A 12602-nucleotide genomic window follows, 5' to 3' on the forward strand; every position below is an offset into this window, starting at 1 on the left:
ATGCCAAGAGTGTGCAAAGCAGTCATCAAAGCAAAAGGTGGCTACTTTGAAGAACCAAGAATATAAGACATATTTTCAGTTGTTTCACACTTTTTTGTTAAGTATATAATTCCACATGTGTTAATTCATAGTTTTGATGCCTTCAGTGTGAATGTACAATTTTCAAAGTCATGAAAATACAGAAAAACCTTTAAATGAGAAGGTGTGCCCAAACTTTTGGTCTGTACTGTATGTCATATGTATAACATTGTACTGCTTGATAAAATTCCACACGAAACGTCGCCATCAGAATGGGTCAATAAAACCTGCACATTTTCGACCTTGGCATGCTGCCTCTATTTGTTTGGATATTCAAACGCTTGGTTTTGTCTGGGAGGCTTTGCACCCATTATCTGCATTTTTTCTACTGCTGGTGCTGCACTACTTTTTCATTGTCTAGAAAAATATTTCGATTTGAGAGTCCTCAGTGGTTGATACCTTTAAATGGCTAATTGAAAAGATTAGAGCTTGCACAGCTTTTTTTGATCATGTCTATTCCTACTACCTCTAAAGAAGGACCCAATGTCTTCACTTATACTATTGATGATAAAGAGAGAATTTTGGGAGCCATAGAGGGAAATGATGAATTTTTGTCTACTCCTTCAACAATGGACATGAAACACAAGTATGGGTTGGATCTAAAGCGGTTGGTTACACTCCAACTACATCTTACTACTTTAAAAGAATATTATAAGGCAAAACAGATACCTAGGGGTCTGCGTTCAAATATAAGACCCAATCTGTTCCTGAGCAATAGAGTGTTTTGTGACAAATTTGCATCACTATCTAATAAGTATGCAATGGATTTACTGTTGCTTAACATGGTCTATCTGCAACATGAAATACAGTCCTTAAACCAATGTGTCAGTGAAATGGAATTAAAATTAGAAGAATTATTAAAACCTGAACCTTGGAAAAAATTTAAGGAATCTGTTGATACTTGATTAATGGCAATATGTGGTGAATTGGAGGACATTAAACAGTGGAAATGACAGCGAGATGCAGAGGACTATCAGAGCGGCTTTGGCTATAATTGATAAAAAAGTGGCCCAACATTTAAACAACAAATGAGAGATGATAACAATGCTGTGAAAAGATTTACTAATTATGTGCCTTCTAATGACAATTCTTTTTTAGATGGACTTTTGTACTCTTCAATAGCACACATAAACGGCCACGAAGAAGTGGAAGGCGCCGCCACAAGTCCCAAAAGGGACAGAAGATCAAAGATGAAAGTCTATCAACCGAGGCAGATGGCAGCGAGACGCAAGGGACCAACCTTGTGGTAAACCTCTCTAAAAAATGTTTATCGGATCAAAAATTAAGAGTATTAAGAGTACTTAATAAAGGTTTATCCTTTAGCCTGAGTTTACAAATAAACTGGTTTGAGTTAGAAACATCACTACAATTTTTTTTTAGTTAAAATTGGAATGCTGGTACTCTAAACATATATTGAATAAGGGTGTCTGAGAGTCTTAACTGTGTCTTCAGGATTTGGCCTTACATAAAGGAAGTAATTTTATGCCAAATGTAAATATTAGTGTTGGTGAGGCATTCATAATGACTGTTAAGAATGATATACTAAAACTTAAAGATGGGTGTTGTGATACTTATAAACATCCAAACTTGATCAGTGAGGAATTTGATGCTTTACAGGGGTTGATCCATGATGGCGACATCACCATCAAGCCTGCTGGCAAGGGTGGTGGTGTTGTTGTCATGGATACATGTGACTATATAGCTGAGATTAATCGTCAATTATCTGACACTGAAGTATATGAGGGACTTAATGGAGATCCTAAGTTTAATATCTAAATATAAAGAGATTATTGATGATGAATAATGTTTACAGTTTTTTGATTTTGGAATATCCCACTACTCCAGTCATATATGTACTTCCTAAGATACACAAGTCGCTAATAAATCCCTCTCTGGCAGACCCATAGTTTCAGGTAATAATTCTATCTTTAGTCACATTGGTATTTTCCATGATAAGATTATGGGGCCTCTTTCAAGATGTACTAAATCACATGTTCAAGATACTACCGACTGTTTGGGTAAAATAGATAAGATTGTATTAAAGAATGACATCATCTTAGTCTCTTTTGATGACATATCACTATTCACTTCCATAGAACATGGTATGGGTCTAAAAGCAGTATATGACAAATTACTTACAACAAATTACACATCAGACTGTAAAAAACTGATTATGGATTTATTGGAATTGGTTTTGAAAATTAAATCCTTCCTGTTTGGCGATACATTTTATGCCCAAAAGCGAGGGACCGCCATGGGAGCTAATATGGCCCCGACATATGCAAATTTAGTAATGGCTTCCCTGGAGAAGGGCCTCAGCCCCAGCCACAGGCCCCGGCCTCAACCCCAGCCAGAGGCCTCGACCTCGGCCTTGGCACTGGCCTCAGCCCCAGCCAGAGGCCTCCGCACAGGAACCGGCCAGGCTAAGGGCCTCAGCCCGGCACAGGCCCCGGCCCCGCACAGGTTCCACAGCATCTGACCTCTTCTGCTGCAGCCACCGACTTACTGAGGAACCCTGCCTCCTGTGACCCTCGCTCCACTGCCCCCCAGGTAAGATACCGGACCTATATAGACTATAAGATGGACCCTCATCTTATAAAAAATATTTTTTTTCTATTTTCCACCCCAAAATTTGGGGTGCGTCTTATAGTCCGAAAAATATGGTAGTTATGTGATAGCTGTAAAGCATCATGGGGAAGGCCGCGGAGCCTAGCCTGAGTTAATGTGCTCCTTCTGTGACTGATGCAATATTCTACTTTGTGTAAAATGGCAGCATACCTTTTTTAGTGATTCATGCAAATAGAAAATTATTTTAAATTACCAATTCCAGCTAATTTCCTAAAATTTGACACAAATTTGATTTGCATTGAATTAATTCACTCATCCCTTTTAGAAATGTGTAGCATAACTAGCTCGCTGTTCCTTACAATTTCTCCTTTCACCAGCAGCAGAGGGGATTGCAGCAGGGCTAGTCTGAAGGGTGGATGGGTGGTCGATGCACTCTATGCACAGCCAATCATAATACTCTGGCTATTCAAATGTCTTGTTTCCTGGCCAAGAAGAGGGCTCAACCATCTAGCCCGGCTTTTCCCAAACTCCAGTCCTCACGGTCCCCCACAGCTCATGTTTTGAGAATTTCCATAGAATTTCACAGGTGATGCCTTGATGATACACCAACTGTGCAACACTAAGGAAATCATGAAAACATGACATATGGGGGGCTGTGAGGCCTGGAGTTTGGGAAACACTGATCTAGACAATCAGTGCTTTAGGTTGTCAATTTGAATTTGCAGTTTGATGTCTTCAGTTTCAGTTATTAATCGTATATTCCCAAACTTTGTGCACTCTCTTGTGGCTTACTTTCACAGTGCAGTGACCAGGCTAGCCGTCTGACCTTGCCAAGTTTGCAGTATTTCAGTAATCGGCAAGATCATTTAGCACTCAGACTTTGGGGGATAATGCACTTTTTTATTTGGGACATACAGCAAATGTTAGCTGCATCATCACAACATGGAGGATTACATTGAAGAAGTTGAACACAAACGTACAGTACAGAGAGGAACTATTTCATGCAGTGCTTTTAAAAAGTCTATCCTCCCCTGTTAAAATGCCAGGTCTTGTCATGCAAAAAAATCATGTCAAAAAGAATCATTTCAGATTTTTTTCACCTTAATGTCACCTATATTATGTACAATTCAATTGAAAAACAAACTGAAATATTTTTAGGGTAGACAAAGAAAAATAAAGGACAAAAATAATGTGGTTGCATAAACCTTAAACTAATACTTTGTTGAGTCTAAGAGTAGAAAAATACCTCACCTCTTCACCATTCATAGCCCTTGTAGCATACCAGTATATCTGTAGGATTCTATTACATACCTCCTCCTGTTTTTTACCGGGTGGTACAGTGAAGAAAGTCTATGATAAAGTCCTTGGACGACGGCCATTTTGCGCTCAGGCGCTTCAACAGGACCGGTTGAAGCGCTGGAGAGCTAAACGGCCTTCGTCATAACAGTGTATCACATGCTCCCCTGCCCGTCTGTTTTTACTATGGATCAAGAAGAAAGGAGTATTTTTTACATTTCCTGGTTAGTGCTACTCTTTTTTCTCTTGCAAGGACTTTAATACTTTGTTGAGGTACCCTTTGAATTTATGATAGCATTCAGCCTTTTTTGGTAGGAGTCTATCAGCATGGCATATCTAGATTCAGGTAATCTTTGTCTACTCTTCCTTGCAGTATCGCTCCAAATCTGTCAGATTGAGAGAGCATCACCTGTGCACAGCACTCTTTAGGTCAACCCACAGATTTTCAATTAGATTCATATCTAAGTTCTGGCTCGGGTATTCCAAAACTTTGATGTTTGGCTGTAGAAGCCAGCATTTGGTGAATGGAAGGTATGATTAGGATTCTTGTCATGCTGAAAGGTGAAATTCCTCTTTATTTTCAGCCTTTTAGAAAATTTTGATGCAAAAAAATTGTACTAGTGTATTTTTTAGGACTTTAGCTACAATAGTGGTGCTGTATGATGGACGTGTTCAGAGGAGCGGTGGACTGTGTGTTAATTTAAAATTTTTATTTCTTAACTTAATGTGTGGAGACTCCAGAAAGCCAATCATGGCGCAGGAACCATCCACAACGTTCAGACACAAGGGCTTGTGTCATTGGCTGCTGAAGTCACATTACCCTCTCCATATAAAGAGTGTACATGTTGTTTTAGTGCCATTTTGTCAATGTAAGAGCACAGAGAGGCTGCTCCTGCTGCTGCTCCTGGATAATGAGAAAGTGAGATAGTTAACTAGGCGGTTGCTTGTAAGCCAGATAGTTTAGATAGATAGGATCCTGTGTGGCTGTGAAATTGACCTTGCAGCATATTAGTGTGGTCCAGACAGAGACACCAGGCCAAACACATTTCAGCATAGAACTCTGTTTTGGTGATATTGTGCTCCATGCAGGAGTACAACTTTGAAACTGTAATTTTTCCTGTTAGCACCGTGTTACTTAAAGCAGGCCACATTTTTAACTGGAATATAAATTGGTGTGCATGCAGCATGTAAGAACATGTTCACACATGGCCACTAAACAGAAAAAAACAAAGACAGAAAAATAATACGCAAATACCCTGCAATAAATACATAAACAGCAATAGTGCATAATAATAATAATAATAATATTTTTTATTTATATAGCGCCAACATATTCCGCAGCACTTTACAACTAAGCGGGGGCATGTACAGACAATAAATTCAATACAAGGAGAGACAGTTTAACAGTTACATCAGGAGTGAGGTCCCTGCTCGCAAGCTTACATTCTACACGGAAATGGGGGGACACAATAGGTGGAAAGTGCTTGTTATTTCAGGTCAGGCAATTATAATAAGTCGGGATTATCATATAAAGCTGTATGATCCGGTCATCAGCCTGTATGTTAAAGTGCAATACTCAATTACCGAGTGCAGTTATCGTGTGCATGGAGGGTGTAGAAACAGATGAACAGTAGGGGGCAGATTCTGAGTAGTATTTAGGAGGGAACAGGGGAAAGTTAGTTTACTGGGTATTTGAGATGGTAGGCTTGTTTAAAGAGATGGGTTTTTAAAGCGCGCTTGAAGACATCGGGGCTAGGCATCAATCGGATCGTCTGGGGTAGAGCATTCCAGAGAACTGGCGCAGCACGAGAGTAGTCTTGGAGACGGAGTTGCGAGGTTAGGATTATGGGGGATGTTAGCCTTTGGTCATTTGTGGAACGGAGGGCACGTGTAGGACGATAGACTGAGATGAGAGAGGAGATATAAGGTGGTGCAGAACTTTGGAGAGCTTTGTGGGTGAGAGCAATGAGTTTATATTTGACCCTGTAGCGAATGGGTAACCAGTGTAATGACTGGCACAAGGTGGAGGCATCGGTGAAGCGGCTGGACAGAAATACGACCCGGGCTGCCGCATTCAGGACAGATTGGAGAGGGGAAATTTTGGTAAGAGGGAGACCAATCAGAAGAGAGTTGCAGTAGTCCAGACGAGAGTGAATAAGAGTGACAGTAAGAGTTTTAGCAGTTTCCAAAGTGAGAAAAGATCGGATTCTGGAGATGTTTTTAAGATGCAGGTGACAAGAGCGAGTGAGTGATCGGATATAGGGAGTAAAGGAAAGGTTAGTGTCGAATATGACCCCAAGGCAGCGGGCGTGCTGCTTGGGAGTTATGGTTGACCCCTCCAAGGTAATTTCGATGTTAGGTAAAGTTCGGTTAGTAGATGGGGGAAACACAAGAAGTTCAGTTTTGGAAATATTCAGTTTAAGATAGAGGGAGGACATGATGCTAGACACAGCAGACAAACAATCCTTGGTATTTTGTATTAGGGTAGGGGTGAAGTCAGGGGAAGAAGTGTATAGTTGGGTGTCGTCAGCATAGAGATGATACTGGAACCCAAATCTGCTGATTGTTTGTCCAATAGGGGCAGTGTATAGAGAGAAGAGGAGGGGGCCTAGGACTGAGCCCTGCGGAACCCCGATAGTAAGGGGATGAGGAGGGGAAGAGGAGCCGGCAAAAGATACAGTGAAGGAGCGGTCAGAGAGGTAGGAGGAGAACCAGGAGAGAACAGTTTCCTTGAGGCCTATAGAGCGGAGCATAGTGAGGAGGAGCTGGTGATCCACAGTGTCAAATGCTGCAGAGAGATCCAGGAGAATCAGCAGGGAGCAGTGACCTTTGGATTTGGCTGTTAGTAGATCGTTAGAGACTTTAGTGAGGGCAGTTTCAGTGGAGTGTAAGGAGTGGAAACCAGATTGTAGAGGGTCGAGGAGAGAGTTATCTGAGAGATAGCGGATTAGATGGGAGTGGACCAAGCGTTCCAGGAGTTTAGAGATGAAAGGAAGATTAGAGACAGGTCTGTAGTTAGCAGTGCAGTTCTGGTCCAGGGATGGCTTTTTAAGTAAAGGGGTTATGATGGCGTGTTTAAATGAGGAGGGAAAGATACCTGACGAAAGAGAGAGGTTAAATATTTTAGTCAGGTGAGTGGTGACCACCGGTGAGAGGGACTGCAGGAGATGTGAAGGAATAGGGTCACTGTTGCAGGTTGTAGGCCGAGAAGAAGCGAGGAGCTGGGTAACTTCCTCTTCTGTGACCGGCTCAAAGATGGCTAGTGAGCTTGAAGTGCGGTAGGGAAGGGGATCCAGGCACTGAGGAGATTGGGCTGAGATGTCCCGATGGATGTGGTTGATTTTTTCCAAGAAATAAGTGGCCAGATCCTCCCCGCTGAGGTTGGTGGTGGGGGCCTGTGCTTTAGGTTTCAGGAGGGAGTTTAAGGTTTCGAAAAGTCGTTTTGGATTGTTGGACATTGAAGTGATGAGGGTGGTGAAGTAGGATTGTTTGGCCAGATGAAGGGCAGAGTTATAGGTTTTGAGCATGAATTTATAGTGGATGAAGTCCTCTGCTAAAAGAGATTTTCTCCACTGACGCTCAGCACACCTTGAGCAACGTTGAAGAAATCGTGTTTGCATCGTGTGCCAGGGCTGCCATTGTCTGTGTCGGATCTTTCTGCGAGTAGAAGGAGCTGCTTCATCTAGGGCGCTCTTCAGTGTATTATTGTAGTGTGACAATGCTAAGTCTGGACAGGAGAAGGAGGAGATGGGGGCTAAAGATGTGTGGAGATTGTCCATAAGCTGCTGGGTATTAATGGTACGTGTATTCCTATAAGTGTGGTAAGTGGGGGTGTCCCGGGTGAGGAGAAAATTCTTAACAGAGAAGGAAAGAAGGTTGTGGTCCGAGAGCGGGAGAGGGGAGTTGGTAAAGTCATCCAGCAAGCAGAGACTGGAAAAAAACAGGTCCAGAGTGTTCCCGTCTTCATGGGTAGGAGAATTAATAAACTGTGAGAGACGGAATGAAGAGCTTAGAGAAAGTAGATGAGAGGCAGATTGGGAGAGGGGATCATCGATGGGGAAGTTAAAGTCACCCATGATGAGGGTGGGAATGTCACAGGATAGAAAGTGAGGAAGCCAGGGGGCAAAGTGATCCAAGAAGTGGCGGGGGGAGCCTGGAGGGCGATACACGACTGACACTCGCAGGGAGAAGGGTTTAAAGAGTCTGATGGCGTGGACTTCAAAGGAAGGAAAGATAAGTGAGGAAACTGGGGGGATGACCTGGAAAGCACATTGTGAGGAAAGGAGCAGACCAACACCTCCACCCTGTCTGTTGCCAGGTCTGGCGGTATGTGAAAATTTCAGCCCACCAAACGAGAGAGCAGCAGCAGTGGTGGTGTCTGGCTGCTGAATCCAGGTTTCTGTGATAGCCAGAAGGTTAAGAGAATTAGAGAGGAAAAAATCATGGATGTAAGTTAGTTTGTTACACACAGACCGTGCGTTCCAGAGAGCGCAATGGAAATCGATAGGAGAGGGCATGCACTGAACGTTAATAAGATTAGCAGGTCTATATGCAGCTGGAGGAGAGTGGTGTATGCTAGTGGAGGGAGGCCCAGGGTTGGGGGAGATGTCGCCTGCGACTAGTAAAAGGAGAAAGAAGAGAAAGAGCAGGTGGTCTAATGATTTGTATGAACGTTTTGAGTGCTGTATGGAGGTAGAGGATGGTTTGCAGTGGGTGAGGAATGTCAGTAGAGCCTCAGAGTTATACATGGGAGAGGGGAGAAGGGAGGGGCTGATATAGAGAGAGTGCACAGAATGTGTTGAAGGGCGGGTGAGTTGTGAGAAAGCAGAAGTAAAAACAAATAAAAAGCAGATTAATAAGAATAATGCAAAATGCAGTATTAGTGACCGAGAAGCATGTTTGTATGAATATTTTATGCACCTTACCTGTCTCCTGCCCTGTCCAACTGCCATTGTCTAACTGCACTTGCAATTATTGCACTTAAAATCTATTGCACGCGTGACCCAGCACGCGTGCTATTCCCAGCCAGAGCTGAATATATATGAAATGAAAATAATATAGGGTACTTAGCTAACATAATTTTGATCAAAATAATGCAAAAGCCACCCCACCTCGTCACGGTGACCACATTTGGAACAGTCCTAACTGTAATATTTAAAACCTTACAGTTTGTCAAGTGACATGCATGTGTGTTATGCTCGCGCCCAGACTGACTGGCGTGAGCGTGATTAGTAATCCCACTGTACCATGAACCGAGGAGTGCCTGGAGGCGCGTAACTAAGTATCAACCCGATCCGACCAAGGTCGCACGGCGGCTTAGTCGACTCCGTGGACCAAGGAGGACCCGAGCAGCGGGACCAGGTGCGACTCCAGGTCAGACCCCGGTCACAATTGTTGACCCACACCGGGGAATGCAGGAACAGGCAGGTTAGACTGGCACACAGGCAGGTAGGTATTGGCAAGTACGGCTGGTATGCAGACAGGTGGGTACTGGCAAGTACGGCTGATATGCAGACAGGTGGGCACTGGCAAGCACGGCTGGTATGCAGACAGGTGGGCACTGGCAAGCACGGCTGGTATGCAGACAGGTGGGCACTGGCAAGCACGGCTGGTATGCAGACAGGGAGATACTGGCAAGCACGGCTGGAGTGCAGACCGGGAGGTACTAGCAGGTTGGAGCGCAGGCTGGATAGGGTCCAGTACAGACTGGGAGACAGGTATAGAGCCGCAGATGTGGTAGACAAGCAGAGTAAAGCGAAACCGCCAGAGCGGAGGACAAGGCAGAGCAGAGAGGAACTGCTGGTGCGATGAGCAAGCAGAGCGGAGTGAAAACCGCAGGTGCGGTGGGCATGGCAGAGCAGAGAGAAACCGCAGGTGCGGTGGACAAGGCAGAGCAGAGCGGAACCGCCGGAGCGGTGGGCAAGGCAGAGCAGAGAGAAGGCACCGGAGTGGTGGGCAAGGCAGAGCAGAGAGAAGCCGCCGGAGCAGTGGGCAAGGCAGAGCAGAGAGAAACCGCCGGAGCAGTGGGCAAGTCAGAGCAGAGAGAAGCCGCTGGTGCGGTGAGCAAGGCAGAGCAGAAAGAAGCCGCCGGAGCGGTGGGCAAGGCAGAGGAGAGAGAAACCGCTTGTGCAGTGAGCAAGGCAGAGCAGAAAGAAACCGCTGGTGCAGTGGGCAAGTCAGAGCAGAGAGAAGCTGCCGGAGCGGTTAGTAAAGCAGAGAAGAGGGAAGCCGTCGGAGCAGTGGGCAAGTCAGAGCAGAGAGAAACCGCCGGAGCGGTGGGCAAGACAGAGAGGACAGGGCTCGGTTCACATGGAACAGACTGGAAAATACAGGAAGATACGGAGGAAGGGAAAAGGGATAAGCAAAACCAGATACACACAAGGTACTTCCAGAAGTACAGAGACAACGAGTTGGAGTTAGGTGCAGGTTCAGATACTGCAGGAAAAGGGAAAGTACGGACATAGAGACAAACAGGTAACAGGCTAGGATACAGTTCAGACAGGAACTGCTACTGCAAAGAGATACAAGAATGAGCCTGGGTAAACAGCTCCCAGAGATGGCGGAAACAGACAAGAAGTCACAGATAACAGGTCTGGGTATGCAGCCCCCAGAGATGGCAGAAACAGACAAGAAGCAGAACTGGACCTGGCAACTTCAGAGTCAAGGAGCACACTGAATGTTAGTGTTGCTCAGGCACCTCCTACTGGGTGGAGGGGGTTTAAATATCCAGAGACTCACAGCAATAGGCTGGAGACGCATTAGGGGTGCGCCCACAGCAGCTATAAGAATCAGGAAGTAACCGGGCCGCCGCCCTAAGCAGTCAGTCAAGAGACATGCACACAGCATGAACTGGAGCAAGATTTGCAGGCTGGACTGACAGGTAAGATTGCGGTCTTGCATAGTGGAAGGTGGTGCACTATGCAAGCACGCCGTCAGGGATGTTACAATGTGGATAAGGGCTGAGAAACTGAGCCCAGCTAGTGGATGATTCACTGAGATGATTTAGTGAATCCTGCTTTGAGCAGGGGGTTGGACCAGATGACCCAGGAGGTCCCTTCCAACTCTACCATTCTATGATTCTAAGATTCTATGACACACAAACATGGGAAGCAAGATGAGTAGTCTTCCCAGCTCAAGGAATAGGCAGGCCACACCTTGATATGCACTTGTGCACACTTAGATGAAAAAACCTAAAGAAATTAACTGGAATATAAATTGGTGTGCATGCATCATGTAAGAATATGTTCACACACAGGGTATTTGCGTATAATGTTATTGTCTTTGTTTTTTTCTGTTTAGTGGCCATGTGTGAACATGCTCTTACATGCTGCATGCACACCAAATTATATTCCAGTCCATAGTAAAAAATCTAAATTTTTCTGTTAACACCATGCTATGTAAACAAGGCCACATCTGAACTTGTAATACTTTTGCACTGATATTGTGCAGTATCCAGGCCTCTATAGTAAAAAAACTATTTTTTTCAGTTAATACTGTGCTACATAAACAAGGACAAGGACACATCTGAGCTTGTAATTTTTGCGCTGAGATTGTGCTGTATCCAGGACTCCACAGTAAAAAATATTTTTTTTTCTGTTAATACCGTGCTACATAAACAAAGCCACATCTGAGCTTGTAATTCTTTTGCACTGAGATTGTTCTCTATCCAGTAAAAAACAGTAAAAAAAAAAAATTCTGTTAGTACCGTGCTACATAAAGCAGCCCACATCTCAGCTTGTAATTCTTTTGTGCTGAGATTGTGCTATATCTAGGATTCCACAGTAAAAAAATCAATTTTTTTTCTGTTAATACAATGCTACATAAACAAGGCCACATCTGAACTTGTAATTCTTTTGCCCTGAGATTTTTGCTACATAAACAAGGCCACATCTGAATTTGTAATTCTTTTGCCCTGCCCAGGGCTTTACAGTAAAAAAATTGATTATTTTCTGTTCATACCTTGCTATATAAACAGAGCCACATCTCATCTTGTAATTCTTTTGCGCTGAGATTGTGCTGTATCCAGGGCTTCACAGTAAAAAATCATTTTTTTTCTGTTCCTGCTGTGCTGCAAAAACCATGCTACATTTGATCTTTTAATTCTTTGCTGCTGATTTCCTGCTCCATCCAGGGCTTGACATTATAAAATCTAAATTTGTTTTGTTATTGCAGTGCTACAGAAACCATGCCACATTTGAGCCTTTAATACTTTAGTGCTGATATTCTGCTATATCCAGGGATTTACATTATATAATCTAAATTTGTTCTGTTACTACCGTACTACAAAAACCATGCCACATTTGAGCTTTTAATTCTTTGGTGCTGATATTCTGCTCCATCCAGAGGTTGACATTATAAAATCTAATTTTTTCTGTTACTACCGTGCTACCGAAACCATGCCACGTTTGAGCTTTTAATTCTTTGGTGCTGATATTCTGCTCCATCCAGGGGTTGACATTATAAAATCTAAATTTGCTCTTTTACTACCGTGCTACAGAAACCATGACACATTTGAGCTTTAAATTATTTGGTGCTGATATTCTGCTCCATCAAGGGGTTAACATTATAAAATCTAATTTTTTTCTGTTATTACCGTGCTGTAGAAACTAGGCCACATTTGAGCTTTTAATTTTTTGATGCTTATATTCTGCTTCATCAAG

The sequence above is a fragment of the Phyllobates terribilis genome, unplaced genomic scaffold (genome assembly GCF_046119375.1).
Source record: "Phyllobates terribilis strain yellow unplaced genomic scaffold, ASM4611937v1 Scaffold_1__5_contigs__length_1240528914, whole genome shotgun sequence".
NCBI classification, from domain to species: domain Eukaryota; kingdom Metazoa; phylum Chordata; class Amphibia; order Anura; family Dendrobatidae; genus Phyllobates; species Phyllobates terribilis.